Source organism: Brassica napus, unplaced genomic scaffold (genome assembly GCF_020379485.1).
Source record: "Brassica napus cultivar Da-Ae unplaced genomic scaffold, Da-Ae ScsIHWf_225;HRSCAF=389, whole genome shotgun sequence".
NCBI lineage: Eukaryota > Viridiplantae > Streptophyta > Magnoliopsida > Brassicales > Brassicaceae > Brassica > Brassica napus.
Genome location: NW_026015657.1, coordinates 315,237 through 339,801, shown reverse-complemented (window position 1 = coordinate 339,801; position 24,565 = coordinate 315,237).

Below are 24,565 nucleotides of genomic sequence, written 5' to 3'. Positions count from 1 at the left end.
GTTCTAATCTTTGCAAGCAAACTCTCTAAGCACTAGCATGATCCTAACAGATTCAATACAAGCTACTTAGGCAATTTTTAAAGCTTCTCTACTCAGCATTTAGACATGAATCTAATGCTTCAATGTAAGACAGCCATTTGACAGTATGCACTAACCTTAATCAGTTTTAATTCATGAATGCAACAATACAATTCATCACACATTCATTTATAACTTAGGCTAAGCATTACTATCATCACTTAACATCAGACAATGCATTACTTTCAATCTGTTTTCAGTTCATGAGCTTCAAACAATATCATTTCACATTTAGCAAACTCATTACTTAACAGGAGCAAGCATTTTACTCTTTAAACACTAAACAAGCCTTTAAAGCATCCTGGGATAGATTCAACTAATTATATTTATCAATCACACATTATCCTCAGGTTTTTCAATCAATACACATCACAATAACCAGGCACAGTCACAAGTTCATTTTTAAGAGAGATAGGATTAGCTTACAAACAAGGAACTAGCGCTAGTTCCTTGAGCCTCCTTTGCAACCGGTCATGCTCTTTTGATGGACTGGAGATGTTGAATCGTCACCCAACAGCCCCTCCTGGTGTTCATGACCGCTACTTGAACTTTCACCTCCAAAGGTTCCTCCTTTCACCATCTCTTTAACTCGCCAGCTTCAGTAACAAGGGAAATCACTCTTCTTGAAGTATCTCCTCTTGGACAGAAGGAAAGGCACGCCTTGTATAGACTGGAACAGGAAGGAACCGCCATGATAAACCTCCATAATAGCTTCAGACATATTCTTCTTGAAGAGAGAGAGCTGGCTGGACAGATCTTCATGGTTTGGCTTCATGGTGAGACAGACTTGTGACTTGAATGCGGAAGCTACAGCTCAGGTTCTGATGAACCTGGCTCTGATACCATATGAGATTTGAGAGCTCTGGCTGTGTATGTGTATGAGAAGCCATTAGAGGCAGAGAATAAGGTCTTGAACTAGTTGAATAAGAGGTCTGATGAAACTAGTATGAACTTGAATCAGAAACAAAGAGACTTAGAGAGATTAAGAGATTAGAGACTAAGAAAGGGGTAGATTAAGGGAATCTGATCAAGAACACACTTTTATATTTATGAAGGAGTTGGGGAAATCCCCCATACTCTCTTAAGAGTTACAAAACGTCCAAGACACATCCTTATATAGGCTTTACATCATTGCAACTCATAAACCTATATCTAATGGATAGAAATAACTTAAGGGGAATGGATGGTGAGGATGAGTTGGTCTTGTTGTAATCTGAGTGAAGTGTGCTGATTGGATAAGCTAAGCTGGCTCACTTTAATTCAAACAAGGCTGTGCTTTGATTGGTTCTTCTTAGGCTCCTTTGTATCTGTCCATAGATCAGTCTAGGTGCATGGTCGTGGCTGCCTTCCTCTTTACAGCAACAGCCAGCCTGTCCATGCCCCAAAGTAACCAATCAGCTCCACACAGCATCTTCTTGATTCCCTTTGACTAGATTCAAACCTTGGTGCCTTATCCATATACTATGCACACTCTTCACATCCTGAATAGTGACCCAAATAGTGAATAGTCAACCTGAATAGTGACTAGTGATTCACTATTTACTTTTACACCAACTTGCCCAAACTTCTCCAATCTTACTGTGGAAACTCTCCAAAGTTACTGTGGTAACTTTGGAGTTACTGTCTGACCCAAATCTTCTCTAAATGGTGTCTAAGTCCCTCCTGGACTTAACCCTATCTTTGCACACTCATCAGACCACTTCTGAAGCCTTAAGACTCTCCCAAAGCCTTAACATACAACCTCTGAAGATCTTGCCATGTCTTTGCACAAGCACCAACTCAACTCATCACTTTTGCTTCTCCACTTCTTCTCTTCAAGTTAACAATAGGAGTTGGGATGAAGAAGTTATCCTACTTTCAAATAAGGTGATTCCAGTTTCCCAGTTTGGGAATAGCACAACTTCTTCGTCGTTCCAATCAAACCAGGATGAATCTCTTTGTAAGAAGCTTGATTTGGATACATAAAAGTTTACATATCTATATGAAGAGAGAGCTTAGGGTTTTTGTAAACAAGAGGATAAGCTAAGCATGTGGAGTCAATGCCTAATTCAAAACCATCCAATGAGAGAAGCAATCCGTGTGAGGCATCTCTAGCTGGCTGATGCCTTTTGCTTTCACTTTCCAGCTGTGACAGCCTGTCCAAGACTCTTCCTTATCCTTTCCCACGGTCTGATCCATCCCACAAAGGCTAAGGTAACTTCTCCTCTTTACTTAAGTAACTCGGGTAACTTCAGGTAAGGTTTGGTTGAGCTTTGGTTGATCCCATCTTGTACAGATGGTACGGTCATGTACGGCCTTGTACAGCCTTGTACGGACTGGTTGATCCCAAAGCTCCCAAACCTTCCTAGCCTTCCTTATCCTCATTCTACTCAAGCCTCATCTTCCTTCTTCACTTAACTCTCCTCATCTTAACACTCCCCCTCAAGCTTAGCTTTGTGAAAGTCTAAGCTTGGACAGCCATGAGATCTTCCTCATTAAAAACCTCACTAAGGAAAACCCGTTGGGACAAAACCTTAATGAGGGAAAAAGAGTAAAGACCTCACAGCTGAGGGGATCAGCTCCTTCTCTTCCCAAGATCTATGAGTCCCAATCTGATGTGAATGGAGTCCATAGTCTTTTGTCTCGCAGCCTTGGTGAACACATCAGCCAACTGATCTTCACTTCTCGTGTAGCAAGGCAAGATCACTCCAAGCACAATCATCTGTCTTACTTTGTGGCAATCAACCCCAATGTGCTTGGTTCTCTCATGGAACACCGAGTTGGATGCAATGTGAATGGCAGCTTGATTGTCACAATGCATTGTCATTGGAGTGGGTTGATCAATCTCCAAGTGCTTCAAGATGCCTTTGATCAACACCAACTCGTTTGTCAACTTCAGCATGGCTCTATACTCAGCTTCAGCACTTTAACATGACACCACCTTCTGCTTCTTGCTCTTCCAAGTCACCAAGTTGCCTCCAATGAATGTGCAATAGCCGGTAGTTGATCTCCTGTCAGCTCTATCTCCTGCCCAATCAGCATCACAATAGCCCACCACTTCTGTGCTTCCATTGCATCCCATCCAAACTCCTTGATCCGGCGAGCCATTTAGATACATCAGCAGCCTCTCCACCATACGCCAATGATGTTCCTTGGGAAGATGCATATGTTGACTCACCTGATTCACAGCAAAGCATATATCAGGCCTTGTGATGGTAAGATAAATCAATTTGCCAACAAGTTTTCTATAGAGTTTAGGATCATGAAATGGCTTGCTGTCTTCAATCTCCCCCTCTCTTGGTACTTTGTAGCCATCCTCCATTGGCATCCTTGCTGTCTTGCCTCCATAAGCACCTGCACCTTTCAAAAGATCAAGTGTATACTTCCTTTGGGACATGAACAATCCTTCCTTGGATCTACAAATCTCAATTTCAAGAAAGTATTTCATTTCTCCCAAGTCTTTTATTTCAAACATAGACTTTAGAAACTCCTTGGTTGCTTTGATACCTTCCTTATCACTCCCTGTTATAATGATATCATCCACATACACAAGGAGAGCAACCATACCTGAGGGAGTAGTGAGGGTAAAGAGAGTATGGTCCGGTTCTGACTTCTTAAAGCCTCGGCCGTTCAGAGTTGTGATCAACTTGTTGTACCAAGCTCTTGGTGATTGCTTCAACCCATAGATAGCCTTCTTTAGCCTCAGTACATTCTCTCTTTTCACTAGATGTTCAAGACCTGGTGGAGGATACATGTAGACTTCATCCTCAAGTTCTCCTTGTAAGAATGCATTCTTCACATCCATTTGCCACAATCCCCATCCAAGGTTAACCGCCAAGCTTAGAACTATCCTAATGGTGTGTAACTTGGCTACTGGTGCAAATGTCTCAATGTAATCCTCTCCATATGTTTGAGTGAACCCTCTTGCTACTAATCTAGTCTTCTTCCTCTCAATCTGCCCATCAGCCTTGTATTTGATTGTGAAGATCCATCTACTAGATACTGCCTTCTTCCCTTTTGGTAGTTCACTCTCATACCATGTATCATTCTTTATCATAGTTCCTGCCTCAGCTCCAACTGATTCCTTCCATTCCTTATCCTCCATTGCCTCTTCATAGCTTCTTGGAATGTGATTCTCATCTAAGTTTACCATGAATGCACAATGTGCTTCTGGATATTGAGCAAAAGAACACACGGCCTGAGTAGGATGCTTCACAGCTTGGGCATTGTAGTACACTCTTGTGTTTACCCAACTAGAAGGATCCTTTCTCAGCCTTGTACTTCTTCTCAACACTGGCCCTTCTTGCGCCATCTCTTGTTCTTCTTCTTGTGGCAGCACACTTGATTCAGATCTTTCTTCTCCTAGCTGACTTGCTTCAGCTCCTTCTTCCCTTAGCTGACTCTCTTCAGCTTCTTCTTGTTGATCATTTGATTCCACAGCTTGATCATGAGAACCAGAACTCTCTTCTCTACTTGTCTCTTCACGGTTTTGAGGTCTTGTTTCATTTCCCCCCTCATGATCAAGATTGGAAGTTTGATGATCCGGTACTGAAGTAGTGCCTCTACCACCTTGATTCATGTTGATTCCAAGACCCTCTAGGATAATCCTCAAGGTTTCAGCTCTATCAGAAGTGAGATCTTTCAAATCCTCTTGAATCTGCTCCTCATAGTATCATTTTTCTTCAACAAACTTCACTTCTCTAGATACTAACACTCTCCTTGTGTGAAGATCATAGCACTTGTATCCTTTCTGACTTGATGAATATCCAATAAACATTGCCTTTGAACTCTTAGCCTCGAGCTTGTTTCTAATCTCTCCAGGCACCATCACAAAACACAAACATCCAAAGATCTTCATATGCTCTAGAGAGGGCTTGTACTGGTTCAGTACCTCAAATGGTGATTGTCCTTGAAGAATCAGAGTTGGTGTCCTGTTGATGAGATAACAAGCCGTAGCAACTGCATCACTCCAAAACTTCTTAGGCACGTTGGATTGAAACATCATGGACCTGGCTACTTCCATCAAATGCCTGTTCTTCCTCTCAGCCACACCATTCTGTTGTGGGGTATAGGGACAGCTTGTCTGATGAAGGATTCCATGCTGAGATAGGTGTAGTTTGAATGCTTGTCCCGTGTACTCTCCTCCATTATCTGACCTGAAAATCTTTATCTTGTCATTGTAATGGTTAGTCACATAGGATTGAAAGTTTTTAAATGCATCAAGTACCCTATCTTTGGTTGGAATTAAGGTTAACCAGGTGTATTTGGATTTTTCATCAATGAAAGTTACATAATACTTATGGTTTTCTCTAGATAGGCAAGGTGCAGTCCAAATATCAGAATGAATAAGATCAAAACACTTTTCATAAACAGTAGTAGACTTGGTAAAGACAGTTCTACAATGCTTGCCTAAAATGCAAGCTTCACAATCATTATTCTCAAAGGAAATACCTGGCAACATCAGTTTTAAAGCCTTATTATGAGGGTGTCCTAATCTAGCATGCCACAATGCATTTTTACTTAAACTAGAACCAGAAACAGAAGTAAACGAGCAGCTATATCTAGAAACAGGAGTGAGATCTTCAAGTAAATATAGCTCTCCTTTAGTCACTCCCTTTCCAATCATCTTGCTGCTTTTAATATCCTGAAACTTCACATCATTAGGACTGAATATAACATTGCATTGCAAATCAGTAGCACACTTCTTAACAGATAACAAGTTTGATGTAAATTCAGGCATATAAAAAGCTTTAGTTTCCTTATCAAACAGTTTAAGAGTTCCTATTCCTCTAATAGGAATCTTATTGTTAAATAAAAGGAGAGAAGAGACATCAAGGTGAAGGCATGAAGGGATGAGAGGATTCTGAATAAGGAATCAGTACATGAGGGATGTCCGTACAAGCCAAGGCCGTACAAGTGAGGCCGTACACTTAGGGAAAGGGGATCATCCTAAAGTTACCCAAGTGGAGTTACCGTGAGAGATTAACCTTGTTACAGCCTTATCCTGATCAGTCCGTTAAGGGAAGAAGACCAGCGCGTCTCTAGCTGTTCCAGGCTGTAAAGCAAACAGCATCTTGGTCTTAGATGCCAAGATACCAAAGCGTGTAAGCTCTCCCATTGGATCCTTTCAAATGGACGCTCCTCTTCCCCTTTGACTCCACATGCTTATGCTTTCCCTAATGTTTAACCTAGTGTCTCTCTCCCTTACTATATAACTTGTAATCTGCTTGATTAATGAGACATACGAGTTTATGAGTCTCTCTCTCTCTAGTTCATCATGATAATCTCATACACTTTCTCTTAAACACTCTAATCTCTCTTAAATCTCTCTTAGACTTCTCAATACCTTTCATATTCTCTAAAGTCATATGGTATCAGAGCCAGGTTGGCTGTGGTATTGAGATCGTGTGTTCTTCAGCTTCAGATAAAAGTTCTTTCTTGTGAGATTCTAAACCAAGTCCAAGCAAATCAAGATGGGAGGAAACAAGGTGATTACGGTTCCGATTTCTCTCAAGGGTGGGGGAAACTACCTGTTGTGGTCTAGGCTTGTGAAGACAGCCATTGGGAGGCTAGGGTTATGGGGTCACATCACAGATGAAGCTCCAGCACCAGTGGCCAGTGAGGAAGAAGGTGGAAGAGAGCTCGCGGTTGCTGATGGAAAGAAGTGGATTCAAGATGACTTGATGGTGCTATCTGTGCTGCAAGGATCTCTTGAAGAACATCTCTTGGAAGCCTACAGCTACTGTGAGACTCCAAAACACCTGTGGGAGGTACTCCAAAAGACTTTTGGGAACGTTACCAATCTGAACCGTGTGTATGAGATCAAGAAAGCTATCAACACACTGGTACAAGATGGAGAGGAGTTCACCAAGCATTTGGGCAAGTATAGATCCTTGTGGTCTGAGCTTGAATCATTGAGGCCAAGCACGGCTGATCAAGAGCTACTCATGGAGAGGAGGGAGCAGGATCAGGTGTTTGGATTGCTGTTGACTTTGGATCCTCCGTTCAATGATGTGATCAAACACATGTTGAGGATGCCAAGTCTTCCATCCATGGAGGAAGTGTGTGCGCAGCTCCAGAAGGAGGAAGGATCTCTTGGTCTCTTCGGAAGCAAGGGAGACTTAGCTCTAGCCAACAAGGCTGAGGAAGGAGCGCAAGCTAACCGTGCAGCATACAAGACTGATGAGAGGAAGTATGGTGATGAGAGGAGGTTTGGAGGCAACTGTGATCACTGCAAGAAGCCAGGACACAAGAGGAGCCAGTGCTGGATCCTTCATCCCCATCTCAAGCCGGCCAAGTTCAACAAGGATCGAGAAGCCAGAGCTAACCTGTCTACTGAAGCAAGTGAAGCCGGTCCATCAGGAGCAGGCTCAAGTGCACAAGTGGGTGAAAGCGCAGGCAAGGCTATGGCAACTCACTACACGGCCGCAAAGAGTTTGGAGCATGAAGTGATCCGCAAATCTGACATTGATGCCCTCATCAAAGCTCTTAAGGAGTCTGGTACATTCGGAAACACTCTTGGTTACTCTTATACTGCTCATATGATGCCTAGGAATGAGAATAGGTTGATAGATATCATTGAGAAATTAAAACTGAGAAATGAATCACCTAGAACTCATCTTGCTAGAGGCATAAAACCATTGATTGTTGACTCTGGTGCATCTCATCACATGATTAGTGATGATAGCTTGATCAAAAACATAGAACCTGCTCATGGTCATGTAATGATTGCAAATGGAGATAGAATTCCCATTAAAGGTGTAGGAGACTTAAAGCTATTTGATAAGAACTCTAAAGCATTTTACATGCCGGATTTTACTTCTAATCTCTTATCTGTTAAAAGATGTACCAATGATCTACAATGCAATGTTATCTTTAGTCCTAACAATGTGACATTTCAGGATATTGAGAGCAATAAGTTGATCGGACAAGGAGTAACCAAGGGGGATCTTTATGTACTTGAAGACATTAACCCCATTTCTAGTTGTTTGCTGAGTTCTGTTTTAAGTAAAGGCGCATTATGGCATTCTAGGCTAGGACATCCACATGTTAGAGCCTTAAGCTTAATGTTTCCAGGTGTCATGTTTAAAAATAATGATTGTGAGGCTTGTATTTTGGGAAAACATTGTAAGACTGTCTTTAAAAGATCTACTACTATCTATGATAAGTGTTTTGATCTTGTTCACTCTGATGTATGGACTGCTCCCTGCTTATCTAGAGATAATTACAAGTACTTTGTCACATTTATAGATGAGAAATCTAAATACACCTGGATAACACTCATTAAAACAAAGGATAGGGTTCTTGATGCATTTAAAAACTTCCAATCTTATGTATCTAACCAGTATAATGCCAAGATTAAGATTTTCAGGTCTGATAATGGTGGAGAATATACTGGCAATGCATTCAAGAGTCACCTAGCTCAACATGGGATTCTACATCAGACAAGTTGTCCATACACTCCTCAACAGAACGGTGTAGCTGAGAGAAAGAATAGACACCTAATGGAGGTGGCAAGGTCTATGATGTTTCATACAAGTGTGCCTAAGAGATTCTGGAGTGATGCTGTGATCTCGGCTTGTTATCTAATCAATAGGATACCAACCAAGATCCTGGAAGATCAAGCTCCTTATGAAGTTTTAAACAGAAGCAAACCTGTGCTGGATCACTTAAGAGTCTTTGGATGCGTGTGCTTTGTACTTGTACCCGGGGAGCTAAGGAATAAACTAGAAGCAAAGAGCACAAGAGCCATGTTCATTGGCTACTCAACGTCACAAAAGGGATACAAATGCTATGATTCAGAAGCCAGGAGAGTTCTTGTGTCTAGAGATGTGAAGTTCTTGGAGGATAAGAGCTTTTATGGAGATAGAAAGTGGGAAGATCTTGAAGATTTGTCTCAACCATCTGATCGAGCTACAAGTCTTAGGCGTGTACTGGAAGGACTTGGAATCAACATGTCCCAGGATCAGCAACCATCAAAGGAGAATGAAGCTGAAGAACCATCACACCATGATCATGAGGGGGGAAATGAGGCTGAGCCTGAAGATCATGAGGATCAAGACTCAGATAGTCATGGTCAAGGTGTGATACAAAGAGAGGAAGAATCCATACAAGAAGATCATGTGGAACCAATTGAACCAAATGAAGTAGAAAGAGAAGCAGTTCAGCCTACGGTGGTGCAGCCTACGGTGGTGGAGGTGGAACAAGCCCCATTAAGGAGAAGCACACGGCTGAAGAGAGATGCTTCCAACTGGGTAAACACGAGAGTGTACTACAATGCTCAAGCTGTGAAGCATCCCTCTCAGGCTGTGTGCTCATTTGCGAGCTACCCAAAGGAACATTGTGCATTCATTACAAGCTTAGATGAGAGCAGTGTACCAAGATCATATGAAGAAGCAATGTTACATGAAGATTGGAAAGAATCAGTGGGTGATGAAGCAAATGCTATGATAAAGAATGACACTTGGTTTGAAAGTGAGTTACCAAGAGGGAAGAAGGCAGTAACAAGCAAGTGGATATTCACTATCAAGTATCTACCTGATGGAACTATTGAGAGGAAGAAGACAAGACTGGTGGCTAGAGGATACACTCAAACATATGGGGAAGACTACATTGATACCTTTGCCCCTGTTGCCAAACTCCATACCATAAGAATTGTTCTATCTCTTGCTGTGAATCTTGAGTGGGAGCTTTGGCAGATGGATGTGAAGAATGCCTTTCTCCAAGGAGAGCTAGAGGATGAAGTGTATATGTATCCACCACCGGGTCTAGAGCACCTTGTGAAACCTGGAAATGTATTGAGACTCAAGAAGGCTATCTATGGGCTGAAGCAATCTCCTAGAGCATGGTATAACAAGCTGAGCACTACCTTAAATGGGCGTGGGTTCAAGAAGTCTGAATTGGATCACACTCTCTTCACTCTCACTACACCCTCAGGTATCATCTGTCTACTTGTATATGTTGATGACATTATCATAACAGGTAGTGATAAGGCTGGTATAAAAGCCACAAAGGAGTTTTTGAAATCTGTGTTTGAAATCAAAGACTTAGGAGAAATGAAATACTTCCTTGGAATTGAGTTGTGTAGATCTAAGGAAGGATTGTTCATTTCCCAAAGGAAGTACACACTTGATCTTTTGAAAGATGCAGGTATACAAGGAGATAAGACAGCAAAGATGCCTCTTGAAGATGGATACAAGATTCCACGTGAGGGGGAGATTGAAGATAGCAAGGCCTTTCATGATCCAAAGCTATACAGGAAGCTAGTAGGGAAGCTTATCTACCTCACCATCACACGACCAGACATTTGCTTTGCTGTGAACCAAGTGAGCCAGCATATGCAAGTTCCAAAGGATCATCACTGGCGCATGGTGGAGAGACTGCTCTTGTATCTGAACGGGACATCAAGCCTTGGAGTTTGGATGGGATGCAACAAGAGTACTGAAGTAGTGGGATATTGTGATGCGGATTGGGCTGGAGATAGAGCAGACAGAAGATCAACCACTGGTTACTGTACATTCATTGGAGGCAACTTGGTGACTTGGAAGAGCAAGAAGCAGAAAGTGGTGTCTTGTTCAAGTGCTGAAGCTGAGTATAGAGCAATGCTGAAGCTTACCAATGAGTTGGTATGGATCAAAGGGATCTTGAAGCATTTGGAGATAGAGCAAGCAACTCCAATGACTATGCATTGTGACAATCAAGCGGCTATACACATTGCAACCAACTCAGTCTTCCATGAGAGAACCAAGCACATTGAAGTTGATTGTCACAAGGTGAGGCAGATGATTGTCTTGGGAGTAATCTTGCCATGCTATACAAGGAGTGAGGATCAGTTAGCTGATGTCTTTACCAAAGCCGCGAGACAGAAGACCATGGAGTCCATTCACATCAGGCTAGGACTCCTGGATCTCACACCAAGTGGCTGAGTCCCCTTAGCCATGAGTTCTTCACTCTTTTTCCCTCATCAAAGTTTTGTCCCAATGGGTTTTCTTTGATGAGGTTTTTAATGAGGAAGATCTCATGGCCTTTCCAAGCTTAGCTTTGCAAGAGTCTAAGCTTGAGGGGGAGTGTTAAATAAAAGGAGAGAAGAGACATCAAGGTGAAGGCATGAAGGGATGAGAGGATTCTGAATAAGGAATCAGTACATGAGGGATGTCCGTACAAGCCAAGGCCGTACAAGTGAGGCCGTACACTTAGGGAAAGGGGATCATCCTAAAGTTACCCAAGTGGAGTTACCGTGAGAGATTAACCTTGTTACAGCCTTATCCTGATCAGTCCGTTAAGGGAAGAAGACCAGCGCGTCTCTAGCTGTTCCAGGCTGTAAAGCAAACAGCATCTTGGTCTTAGATGCCAAGATACCAAAGCGTGTAAGCTCTCCCATTGGATCCTTTCAAATGGACGCTCCTCTTCCCCTTTGACTCCACATGCTTATGCTTTCCCTAATGTTTAACCTAGTGTCTCTCTCCCTTACTATATAACTTGTAATCTGCTTGATTAATGAGACATACGAGTTTATGAGTCTCTCTCTCTCTAGTTCATCATGATAATCTCATACACTTTCTCTTAAACACTCTAATCTCTCTTAAATCTCTCTTAGACTTCTCAATACCTTTCATATTCTCTAAAGTCATACTTATCTCCATTAGCAATCATTACATTTCCATTCATTGGTACAATGTTTTTAATCAAGTTAGTGTCACTTATCATATGATGAGATGCACCTGAATCAATCAATGGCTTAATGTCATGAGAACTAGCAATATGCGCAAGGATACTAGATGGTTTGAATGCATGATCATTTCTAGCAAAGTTTGCAATCCTAGATTGATTTACCATTTCTATCAAGCTCTCATGCATCCTATCAGTTCTACTTAGATTCTCATAGTTCTCTACCACCCTAGCACCAAAAGAATACCCAAAGGTGTTACCATTCTCCTTGAACATCTTAATGAGAGCATCAAGGTCGGATCTCCTTAGATACTCTTGATCATTGTTCCCACGGTTGCTTGGTGCTCCAGTGTAGGCTACAAGAGACTTTCCATCACCTGCCTCACGCCCATCTATCTCCTTTCCTTTGCTTGTACCAGCTCCACTTGTACCATCCGAGACATTAGCCTTTGCCTCACGATCCTTCATGAATTTAGCCGGCTTGAGATGAGGGTGGAGTATCCAGCATTGGCTCTTCTTGTGGCCATGCTTCTTGCAGTGATCACAACTCCCATTGAACCTCCTCTCCTCAAAATTCCCATGCGCAGCCTTGTTTGCTTGTGGAGCTTCACTCCCCTCCTCTTGAGTTGCTTGACTTGCAAGGGAAAGGTCTCCTTTCTTCCCAAACAGCCCAATGGAGCCTTGCTCCTTCTGAATCCGCGCACACACATCCTCAAGGTCAGGTAGAGTATCCTCCCTAAGTAGGTGCTGGATGAGACCGTTGTACGCCGGGTTTAGGGTGAGGAGTAGCCCAAAGACCTTATCTTGCTCTCTCCTCTTGTTAAGCTCATCAGCATCTGTTGTGCTTGGCCTAAGCATCTCCATTTCGGACCAGAGGCTTCTGAATCTTCCTAGATGCTTAGTGAACTCCATGTCTTCTTGTACAAGGTTGTTGATAGCCTGCTTCACTTCAAACACTCGGCTTAGGTTTGAAGTGTTGCCATACACCTTCTTCAAGGTATCCCACAGCTCTTTAGTAGACTCACAGTAGCTGTATGCATCCAGAATAGCCGGCTCAAGGGACGCATGAAGCACAGACATCACCAACATGTCTTCTTGATGCCACTTCTCTTCTGCCTTGCTTGCCGCTTCATCTTCAGCCTCTCCTTGAGTGATGAGCTTTGGAGCTTCTCCTGGCGTGATGTGCTTCCAAAGCCCCTTGCTTCCCACTGTGGTTCTCACCATCCGAGACCACACCAAGTAGTTGTTTCCCTTGAAACAAACCGCCACCTTCATGTTCATGTTCATCCCACTCTCCATGTTGAATGTAGAACCCTTTAGACTTCAATAACATTCTCTTGAGGTAACTGTCTTGAGTGAACACTAGCAGCTTCACCTTTTACCCACACAGCTTCAAGAACGCCTCACACAACCAATAGAACTCAGAAAGACTACCCAGGACCGCTTAAGAACACAAGAACTCCAAACTGTTTCTTCAAAGCTTCAATCTTGAATCTTCAAAGAACCCAACGAAACCAAGTTCCCTATGAACCTGGCTCTGATACCATATCACTTTTAGGATTGAGTAGAGTAATCTGAGTAAATAAGAAAGACTAGAAGTGATTTAGAAGAGATTTGAGTGTGAAATGAGATTAGGAGTCTAGTATGGAACCATTGAGAGAATAAAGACTAAGAGAGACTCATAACTTGCTTAATCTTATTCATGAGAGAGTTTACATATTTATATGAAGAGAGAGCTTAGGGTTTTCGTAAACAAGAGGATAAGCTAAGCATGTGGAGTCAATGCCTAATTCAAAACCATCCAATGAGAGAAGCAATCCGTGTGAGGCATCTCTAGCTGGCTGATGCCTTTTGCTTTCACTTTCCAGCTGTGACAGCCTGTCCAAGACTCTTCCTTATCCTTTCCCACGGTCTGATCCATCCCACAAAGGCTAAGGTAACTTCTCCTCTTTACTTAAGTAACTCGGGTAACTTCAGGTAAGGTTTGGTTGAGCTTTGGTTGATCCCATCTGGTACGGATGGTACGGTCATGTACGGCCTTGTACGGACTGGTTGATCCCAAAGCTCCAAAACCTTCCTAGCCTTCCTTATCCTCATTCTACTCAAGCCTCATCTTCCTTCTTCACTTAACTCTCCTCATCTTAACATAAAGAGGTGGAGAATCACCAGGAAGTAGAATAAATCTCATAGGAGTTGGGATGAAGAAGTTATCCCACTTTCAAATCAGGTGATTCCAGTTTCCCAGTTTGGGAATAGCACAGCTTCTTCGTCGTTCCAATGAAACCAGGATGAATCTCTTTGTAAGAAGCTTGATTTGGATACATAAAGTGGTGGAGAATGACCAGGATGTTGAATAAATCTCATAGGAGTTGGGATGAAGAAGTTATCCCACTTTCAAATCAGGTGATTCCAGTTTCCCAGTTTGGGAATAGCACAGCTTCTTCGTCATTCCAATCAAACCAGGGTGAATCTCTTTGTAAGAAGCTTGATTTGGATACATAAAGTGGTGGAGAATCACCAGGAAGTTGAATAAATCTCATAGGAGTTGGCATGAAGAAGTTATCCCACTTTCAAATCAGGTGATTCCAGTTTCCCAGTTTGGGAATAGCACAACTTCATCGTCGTTCCAATCAAACCAGGATGAATCACTTTGTGAGAAGGTTGATTTGGATACATAAAGTGGTGGAGAATCACCAGGAAGTTGAATAAATCTCATAGGAGTTGGGATGAAGAAGTTATCCCACTTTCAAATCAGGTGATTCCAGTTTCCCAGTTTGGGAATAGCACAGCTTCTTCGTCGTTCCAATCAAACCAGGATGAATCACTTTGTGAGAAGCTTGATTTGGATACATAAAGTGGTGGAGAATGACCAGGAAGTTGAATAAATCTCATAGGAGTTGGGATGAAGAAGTTATCCCACTTTCAAATCAGGTGATTCCAGTTTCCCAGTTTGGGAATAGCACAGCTTCTTCGTCGTTCCAATCAAACCAGGATGAATCACTTTGTGAGAAGCTTTATTTGATACATAAAGTGGTGGAGAATCACCAGGAAGTTGAATAAATCTCATAGGAGTTGGCGTGAAGAAGTTATCCCACTTTCAAATCAGGTGATTCCAGTTTCCCAGTTTGGGAATAGCACAGCTTCATCGTCGTTCCAATCAAAACAGGATGAATCACTTTGTGAGAAGCTTGATTTGGATACATTAAGTGGTGGAGAATCACCAGGAAGTTGAATAAATCTCATAGGAGTTGGGATGAAGAAGTTATCCCACTTTCAAATCAGGTGATTCCAGTTTCCCAGTTTGGGAATAGCACAGCTTCATCGTCGTTCCCATCAAACCAGGATGAATCACTTTGTGAGAAGCTTGATTTGGATACATAAAGTTGTGGAGAATCACCAGGAAGTTGAATAAATCTCATAGGAGTTGGCGAAAAGAAGTTATCCCACTTTCAAATCAGGTGATTCCAGTTTCCCAGTTTGGGAATAGGACAGCTTCTCTGTCGTTCCAATCAAACCAGGATGAATCACTTTGTGAGAAGCTTGATTTGGATACATAAAGTGGTGGAGAATCACCAGGAAGTTGAATAAATCTCATAGGAGTTGGCATGAAGAAGTTATCCCACTTTCAAATCAGGTGATTCCAGTTTCCCAGTTTGGGAATAGCACAGCTTCATCGTCGTTCCAATCAAACCAGGATGAATCACTTTGTGAGAAGCTTGATTTGGATACATAAAGTGGTGGAGAATCACCAGGAAGTTGAATAAATCTCATAGGAGTTGGCGAAAAGAAGTTATCCCACTTTCAAATCAGGTGATTCCAGTTTCCCAGTTTGGGAATAGCACAGCTTCTTCGTCGTTCCAATCAAACCAGGATGAATCTCTTTGTAAGAAGCTTGATTTGGATACATAAAGTGGTGGAGAATCACCAGGAAGTTGAATAAATCTCATAGGAGTTGGGATGAAGAAGTTATCCCACTTTCAAATCAGGTGATTCCAGTTTCCCAGTTTGGGAATAGCACAGCTTCATCGTCGTTCCAATCAAACCAGGATGAATCACTTTGTGAGAAGCTTGATTTGGATACATAAAGTGGTGGAGAATCACCAGGAAGTTGAATAAATCTCATAGGAGTTGGCGAAAAGAAGTTATCCCACTTTCAAATCAGGTGATTCCAGTTTCCCAGTTTGGGAATAGCACAGCTTCTTCGTCGTTCCAATCAAACCAGGATGAATCTCTTTGTAAGAAGCTTGATTTGGATACATAAAGTGGTGGAGAATCACCAGGAAGTTGAATAAATCTCATAGGAGTTGGGATGAAGAAGTTATCCCACTTTCAAATCAGGTGATTCCAGTTTCCCAGTTTGGGAATAGCACAGCTTCTTCGTCGTTCCAATCAAACCAGGATGAATCTCTTTGTAAGAAGCTTGATTTGGATACATAAAGTGGTGGAGAATCACCAGGAAGTTGAATAAATCTCATAGGAGTTGGGATGAAGAAGTTATCCCACTTTCAAATCAGGTGATTCCAGTTTCCCAGTTTGGGAATAGCACAGCTTCTTCGTCGTTCCAATCAAACCAGGATGAATCACTTTGTGAGAAGCTTGATTTGGATACATAAAGTGGTGGAGAATCACCAGGAAGTTGAATAAATCTCATAGGAGTTGGCGAAAAGAAGTTTCCCAGTTTGGGAATAGCACAGCTTCTTCGTCGTTCCAATCAAACCAGGATGAATCTCTTTGTAAGAAGCTTGATTTGGATACATAAAGTGGTGGAGAATCACCAGGAAGTTGAATAAATCTCATAGGAGTTGGGATGAAGAAGTTATCCCACTTTCAAATCAGGTGATTCCAGTTTCCCAGTTTGGGAATAGCACAGCTTCTTCGTCGTTCCAATCAAACCAGGATGAATCACTTTGTGAGAAGCTTGATTTGGATACATAAAGTGGTGGAGAATCACCAGGAAGTTGAATAAATCTCATAGGAGTTGGGATGAAGAAGTTATCCCACTTTCAAATCAGGTGATTCCAGTTTCCCAGTTTGGGAATAGCACAGCTTCTTCGTCGTTCCAATCAAACCAGGATGAATCACTTTGTGAGAAGCTTGATTTGGATACATAAAGTGGTGGAGAATCACCAGGAAGTTGAATAAATCTCATAGGAGTTGGGATGAAGAAGTTATCCCACTTTCAAATCAGGTGATTCCAGTTTCCCAGTTTGGGAATAGCACAGCTTCTTCGTCGTTCCAATCAAACCAGGATGAATCACTTTGTGAGAAGCTTGATTTGATACATAAAGTGGTGGAGAATCACCAGGAAGTTGAATAAATCTCATAGGAGTTGGCGATGAAGAAGTTATCCCACTTTCAAATCAGGTGATTCCAGTTTCCCAGTTTGGGAATAGCACAGCTTCTTCGTCGTTCCAATCAAACCAGGATGAATCACTTTGTGAGAAGCTTGATTTGGATACATAAAGTGGTGGAGAATCACCAGGAAGTTGAATAAATCTCATAGGAGTTGGGATGAAGAAGTTATCCCACTTTCAAATCAGGTGATTCCAGTTTCCCAGTTTGGGAATAGCACAGCTTCTTCGTCGTTCCCATCAAACCAGGATGAATCACTTTGTGAGAAGCTTGATTTGGATACATAAAGTGGTGGAGAATCACCAGGAAGTTGAATAAATCTCATAGGAGTTGGCGAAAAGAAGTTATCCCACTTTCAAATCAGGTGATTCCAGTTTCCCAGTTTGGGAATAGCACAGCTTCTCGTCGTTCCAATCAAACCAGGATGAATCACTTTGTGAGAAGCTTGATTTGGATACATAAAGTGGTGGAGAATCACCAGGAAGTTGAATAAATCTCATAGGAGTTGGCATGAAGAAGTTATCCCACTTTCAAATCAGGTGATTCCAGTTTCCCAGTTTGGGAATAGCACAGCTTCTTCGTCGTTCCAATCAAACCAGGATGAATCACTTTGTGAGAAGCTTGATTTGGATACATAAAGTGGTGGAGAATCACCAGGAAGTTGAATAAATCTCATAGGAGTTGGCGAAAAGAAGTTATCCCACTTTCAAATCAGGTGATTCCAGTTTCCCAGTTTGGGAATAGCACAGCTTCTTCGTCGTTCCAATCAAACCAGGATGAATCTCTTTGTAAGAAGCTTGATTTGGATACATAAAGTGGTGGAGAATCACCAGGAAGTTGAATAAATCTCATAGGAGTTGGGATGAAGAAGTTATCCCACTTTCAAATCAGGTGATTCCAGTTTCCCAGTTTGGGAATAGCACAGCTTCTTCGTCGTTCCAATCAAACCAGGATGAATCACTTTGTGAGAAGCTTGATTTGGATACATAAAGTGGTGGAGAATCACCAGGAAGTTGAATAAATCTCATAGGAGTTGGCGAAAAGAAGTTATCCCACTTTCAAATCAGGTGATTCCAGTTTCCCAGTTTGGGAATAGCACAGCTTCTTCGTCGTTCCAATCAAACCAGGATGAATCTCTTTGTAAGAAGCTTGATTTGGATACATAAAGTGGTGGAGAATCACCAGGAAGTTGAATAAATCTCATAGGAGTTGGGATGAAGAAGTTATCCCACTTTCAAATCAGGTGATTCCAGTTTCCCAGTTTGGGAATAGCACAGCTTCTTCGTCGTTCCAATCAAACCAGGATGAATCTCTTTGTAAGAAGCTTGATTTGGATACATAAAGTGGTGGAGAATCACCAGGAAGTTGAATAAATCTCATAGGAGTTGGGATGAAGAAGTTATCCCACTTTCAAATCAGGTGATTCCAGTTTCCCAGTTTGGGAATAGCACAGCTTCTTCGTCGTTCCAATCAAACCAGGATGAATCACTTTGTGAGAAGCTTGATTTGGATACATAAAGTGGTGGAGAATCACCAGGAAGTTGAATAAATCTCATAGGAGTTGGCGAAAAGAAGTTATCCCACTTTCAAATCAGGTGATTCCAGTTTCCCAGTTTGGGAATAGCACAGCTTCTTCGTCGTTCCAATCAAACCAGGATGAATCTCTTTGTAAGAAGCTTGATTTGGATACATAAAGTGGTGGAGAATCACCAGGAAGTTGAATAAATCTCATAGGAGTTGGGATGAAGAAGTTATCCCACTTTCAAATCAGGTGATTCCAGTTTCCCAGTTTGGGAATAGCACAGCTTCTTCGTCGTTCCAATCAAACCAGGATGAATCTCTTTGTAAGAAGCTTGATTTGGATACATAAAGTGGTGGAGAATCACCAGGAAGTTGAATAAATCTCATAGGAGTTGGGATGAAGAAGTTATCCCACTTTCAAATCAGGTGATTCCAGTTTCCCAGTTTGGGAATAGCACAGCTTCTTCGTCGTTCCAATCAAACCAGGATGAATCTCTTTGTAAGAAGCTTGATTTGGATACATAAAGTGGTGGAGAATCACCAGGAAGTTGAATAAATCTCATAGGAGTTGGGATGAAGAAGTTATCCCACTTTCAAATCAGGTGATTCCAGTTTCCCAGTTTGGGAATAGCACAGCTTCTTCGTCGTTCCAATCAAACCAGGATGAATCACTTTGTGAGAAGCTTGATTTGGATACATAAAGTGGTGGAGAATCACCAGGAAGTTGAATAAATCTCATAGGAGTTGGGATGAAGAAGTTATCCCACTTTCAAATCAGGTGATTCCAGTTTCCCAGTTTGGGAATAGCACAGCTTCTTCGTCGTTCCAATCAAACCAGGATGAATCACTTTGTGAGAAGCTTGATTTGGATACATAAAGTGGTGGAGAATCACCAGGAAGTTGAATAAATCTCATAGGAGTTGGTGAAAAGAAGTTATCCCACTTTCAAATCAGGTGATTCCAGTTTCCCAGTTTGGGAATAGGACAGCTTCTTCGTCGTTCCAATCAAACCAGGATGAATCACTTTGTGAAAAGCTTGATTTGGATACATAAAGTGGTGGAGAATCACCAGGAAGTTGAATAAATCTCATAGGAGTTGGGATGAAGAAGTTATCCCACTTTCAAATCAGGTGATTCCAGTTTCCCAGTTTGGGAATAGCACAGCTTCTTCGTCGTTCCAATCAAACCAGGATGAATCACTTTGTGAGAAGCTTGATTTGGATACATAAAGTGGTGGAGAATCACCAGGAAGTTGAATAAATCTCATAGGAGTTGGGATGAAGAAGTTATCCCACTTTCAAATCAGGTGATTCCAGTTTCCCAGTTTGGGAATAGCACAGCTTCTTGTCGTTCCAATCAAACCAGGATGAATCACTTTGTGAGAAGCTTGATTTGGATACATAAAGTGGTGGAGAATCACCAGGAAGTTGAATAAATCTCATAGGAGTTGGGATGAAGAAGTTATCCCACTTTCAAATCAGGTGATTCCAGTTTCCCAGTTTGGGAATAGCACAGCTTCTTCGTCGTTCCAATCAAACCAGGATGAATCACTTTGTGAGAAGCTTGATTTGGATACATAAAGTGGTGGAGAATCACCAGGAAGTTGAATAAATCTCATAGGAGTTGGCGAAAAGAAGTTATCCCACTTTCAAATCAGGTGATTCCAGTTTCCCAGTTTGGGAATAGCACAGCTTCTTCGTCGTTCCAATCAAACCAGGATGAATCTCTTTGTAAGAAGCTTGATTTGGATACATAAAGTGGTGGAGAATCACCAGGAAGTTGAATAAATCTCATAGGAGTTGGGATGAAGAAGTTATCCCACTTTCAAATCAGGTGATTCCAGTTTCCCAGTTTGGGAATAGCACAGCTTCTTCGTCGTTCCAATCAAACCAGGATGAATCTCTTTGTAAGAAGCTTGATTTGGATACATAAAGTGGTGGAGAATCACCAGGAAGTTGAATAAATCTCATAGGAGTTGGGATGAAGAAGTTATCCCACTTTCAAATCAGGTGATTCCAGTTTCCCAGTTTGGGAATAGCACAGCTTCTTCGTCGTTCCAATCAAACCAGGATGAATCACTTTGTGAGAAGCTTGATTTGGATACATAAAGTGGTGGAGAATCACCAGGAAGTTGAATAAATCTCATAGGAGTTGGGATGAAGAAGTTATCCCACTTTCAAATCAGGTGATTCCAGTTTCCCAGTTTGGGAATAGCACAGCTTCTTCGTCGTTCCAATCAAACCAGGATGAATCACTTTGTGAGAAGCTTGATTTGGATACATAAAGTGGTGGAGAATCACCAGGAAGTTGAATAAATCTCATAGGAGTTGGTGAAAAGAAGTTATCCCACTTTCAAATCAGGTGATTCCAGTTTCCCAGTTTGGGAATAGCACAGCTTCTTTGTCGTTCCAATCAAACCAGGATGAATCATTTTGTGAGAAGCTTGATTTGGATACATAAAGTGGTGGAGAATCACCAGGAAGTTGAATAAATCTCATAGGAGTTGGGATGAAGAAGTTATCCCACTTTCAAATCAGGTGATTCCAGTTTCCCAGTTTGGGAATAGCACAGCTTCTTCGTCGTTCCAATCAAACCAGGATGAATCACTTTGTGAGAAGCTTGATTTGGATACATAAAGTGGTGGAGAATCACCAGGAAGTTGAATAAATCTCATAGGAGTTGGCGAAAAGAAGTTATCCCACTTTCAAATCAGGTGATTCCAGTTTCCCAGTTTGGGAATAGCACAGCTTCTTCGTCGTTCCAATCAAACCAGGATGAATCTCTTTGTAAGAAGCTTGATTTGGATACATAAAGTGGTGGAGAATCACCAGGAAGTTGAATAAATCTCATAGGAGTTGGGATGAAGAAGTTATCCCACTTTCAAATCAGGTGATTCCAGTTTCCCAGTTTGGGAATAGCACAGCTTCTTCGTCGTTCCAATCAAACCAGGATGAATCACTTTGTGAGAAGCTTGATTTGGATACATAAAGTGGTGGAGAATCACCAGGAAGTTGAATAAATCTCATAGGAGTTGGCGAAAAGAAGTTATCCCACTTTCAAATCAGGTGATTCCAGTTTCCCAGTTTGGGAATAGCACAGCTTCTTCGTCGTTCCAATCAAACCAGGATGAATCACTTTGTAAGAAGCTTGATTTGGATACATAAAGTGGTGGAGAATCACCAGGAAGTTGAATAAATCTCATAGGAGTTGGGATGAAGAAGTTATCCCACTTTCAAATCAGGTGATTCCAGTTTCCCAGTTTGGGAATAGCACAGCTTCTTCGTCGTTCCAATCAAACCAGGATGAATCACTTTGTGAGAAGCTTGATTTGGATACATAAAGTGGTGGAGAATCACCAGGAAGTTGAATAAATCTCATAGGAGTTGGGATGAAGAAGTTATCCCACTTTCAAATCAGGTGATTCCAGTTTCCCAGTTTGGGAATAGCACAGCTTCTTCGTCGTTCCAATCAAACCAGGATGAATCACTTTGTGAGAAGCTTGATTTGGATACATAAAGTGGTGGAGAATCACCAGGAAGTTGAATAAATCTCATAGGAGTTGGGATGAAGAAGTTATCCCACTTTCAAATCAGGTGATTCCAGTTTCCCAGTTTGGGAATAGCACAGCTTCTTCGTCGTTCCAATCAAACCAGGATGAATCACTTTGTGAGAAGCTTGATTTGGATACATAAAGTGGTGGAGAATCACCAGGAAGTTGAATAAATCTCATAGGAGTTGGGATGAAGAAGTTATCCCACTTTCAAATCAGGTGATTCCAGTTTCCCAGTTTGGGAATAGCACAGCTTCTTCGTCGTTCCAATCAAACCAGGATGAATCACTTTGTGAGAAGCTTGATTTGGATACATAAAGTGGTGGAGAATCACCAGGAAGTTGAATAAATCTCATAGGAGTTGGTGAAAAGAAGTTATCCCACTTTCAAATCAGGTGATTCCAGTTTCCCAGTTTGGGAATAGCACAGCTTCTTCGTCGTTCCAATCAAACCAGGATGAATCATTTGTGAGAAGCTTGATTTGGATACATAAAGTGGTGGAGAATCACCAGGAAGTTGAATAAATCTCATAGGAGTTGGGATGAAGAAGTTATCCCACTTTCAAATCAGGTGATTCCAGTTTCCCAGTTTGGGAATAGCACAGCTTCTTCGTCGTTCCAATCAAACCAGGATGAATCACTTTGTAAGAAGCTTGATTTGGATACATAAAGTGGTGGAGAATCACCAGGAAGTTGAATAAATCTCATAGGAGTTGGGATGAAGAAGTTATCCCACTTTCAAATCAGGTGATTCCAGTTTCCCAGTTTGGGAATAGCACAGCTTCTTCGTCGTTCCAATCAAACCAGGATGAATCACTTTGTGAGAAGCTTGATTTGGATACATAAAGTGGTGGAGAATCACCAGGAAGTTGAATAAATCTCATAGGAGTTGGCGATGAAGAAGTTATCCCACTTTCAAATCAGGTGATTCCAGTTTCCCAGTTTGGGAATAGCACAGCTTCTTCGTCGTTCCAATCAAACCAGGATGAATCACTTTGTGAGAAGCTTGATTTGGATACATAAAGTGGTGGAGAATCACCAGGAAGTTGAATAAATCTCATAGGAGTTGGGATGAAGAAGTTATCCCACTTTCAAATCAGGTGATTCCAGTTTCCCAGTTTGGGAATAGCACAGCTTCATCGTCGTTCCAATCAAACCAGGATGAATCACTTTGTGAGAAGCTTGATTTGGATACATAAAGTGGTGGAGAATCACCAGGAAGTTGAATAAATCTCATAGGAGTTGGCGAAAAGAAGTTATCCCACTTTCAAATCAGGTGATTCCAGTTTCCCAGTTTGGGAATAGCACAGCTTCTTTGTCGTTCCAATCAAACCAGGATGAATCACTTTGTGAGAAGCTTGATTTGGATACATAAAGTGGTGGAGAATCACCAGGAAGTTGAATAAATCTCATAGGAGTTGGGATGAAGAAGTTATCCCACTTTCAAATCAGGTGATTCCAGTTTCCCAGTTTGGGAATAGCACAGCTTCATCGTCGTTCCAATCAAACCAGGATGAATCACTTTGTGAGAAGCTTGATTTGGATACATAAAGTGGTGGAGAATCACCAGGAAGTTGAATAAATCTCATAGGAGTTGGCGAAAAGAAGTTATCCCACTTTCAAATCAGGTGATTCCAGTTTCCCAGTTTGGGAATAGACAGCTTCTTCGTCGTTCCAATCAAACCAGGATGAATCACTTTGTGAGAAGCTTGATTTGGATACATAAAGTGGTGGAGAATCACCAGGAAGTTGAATAAATCTCATAGGAGTTGGGATGAAGAAGTTATCCCACTTTCAAATCAGGTGATTCCAGTTTCCCAGTTTGGGAATAGCACAGCTTCTTCGTCGTTCCAATCAAACCAGGATGAATCACTTTGTGAGAAGCTTGATTTGGATACATAAAGTGGTGGAGAATCACCAGGAAGTTGAATAAATCTCATAGGAGTTGGGATGAAGAAGTTATCCCACTTTCAAATCAGGTGATTCCAGTTTCCCAGTTTGGGAATAGCACAGCTTCTTCGTCGTTCCAATCAAACCAGGATGAATCACTTTGTGAGAAGCTTGATTTGGATACATAAAGTGGTGGAGAATCACCAGGAAGTTGAATAAATCTCATAGGAGTTGGCGTGAAGAAGTTATCCCACTTTCAAATCAGGTGATTCCAGTTTCCCAGTTTGGGAATAGCACAGCTTCATCGTCGTTCCAATCAAAACAGGATGAATCACTTTGTGAGAAGCTTGATTTGGATACATTAAGTGGTGGAGAATCACCAGGAAGTTGAATAAATCTCATAGGAGTTGGGATGAAGAAGTTATCCCACTTTCAAATCAGGTGATTCCAGTTTCCCAGTTTGGGAATAGCACAGCTTCTTCGTCGTTCCATCAAACCAGGATGAATCACTTTGTGAGAAGCTTGATTT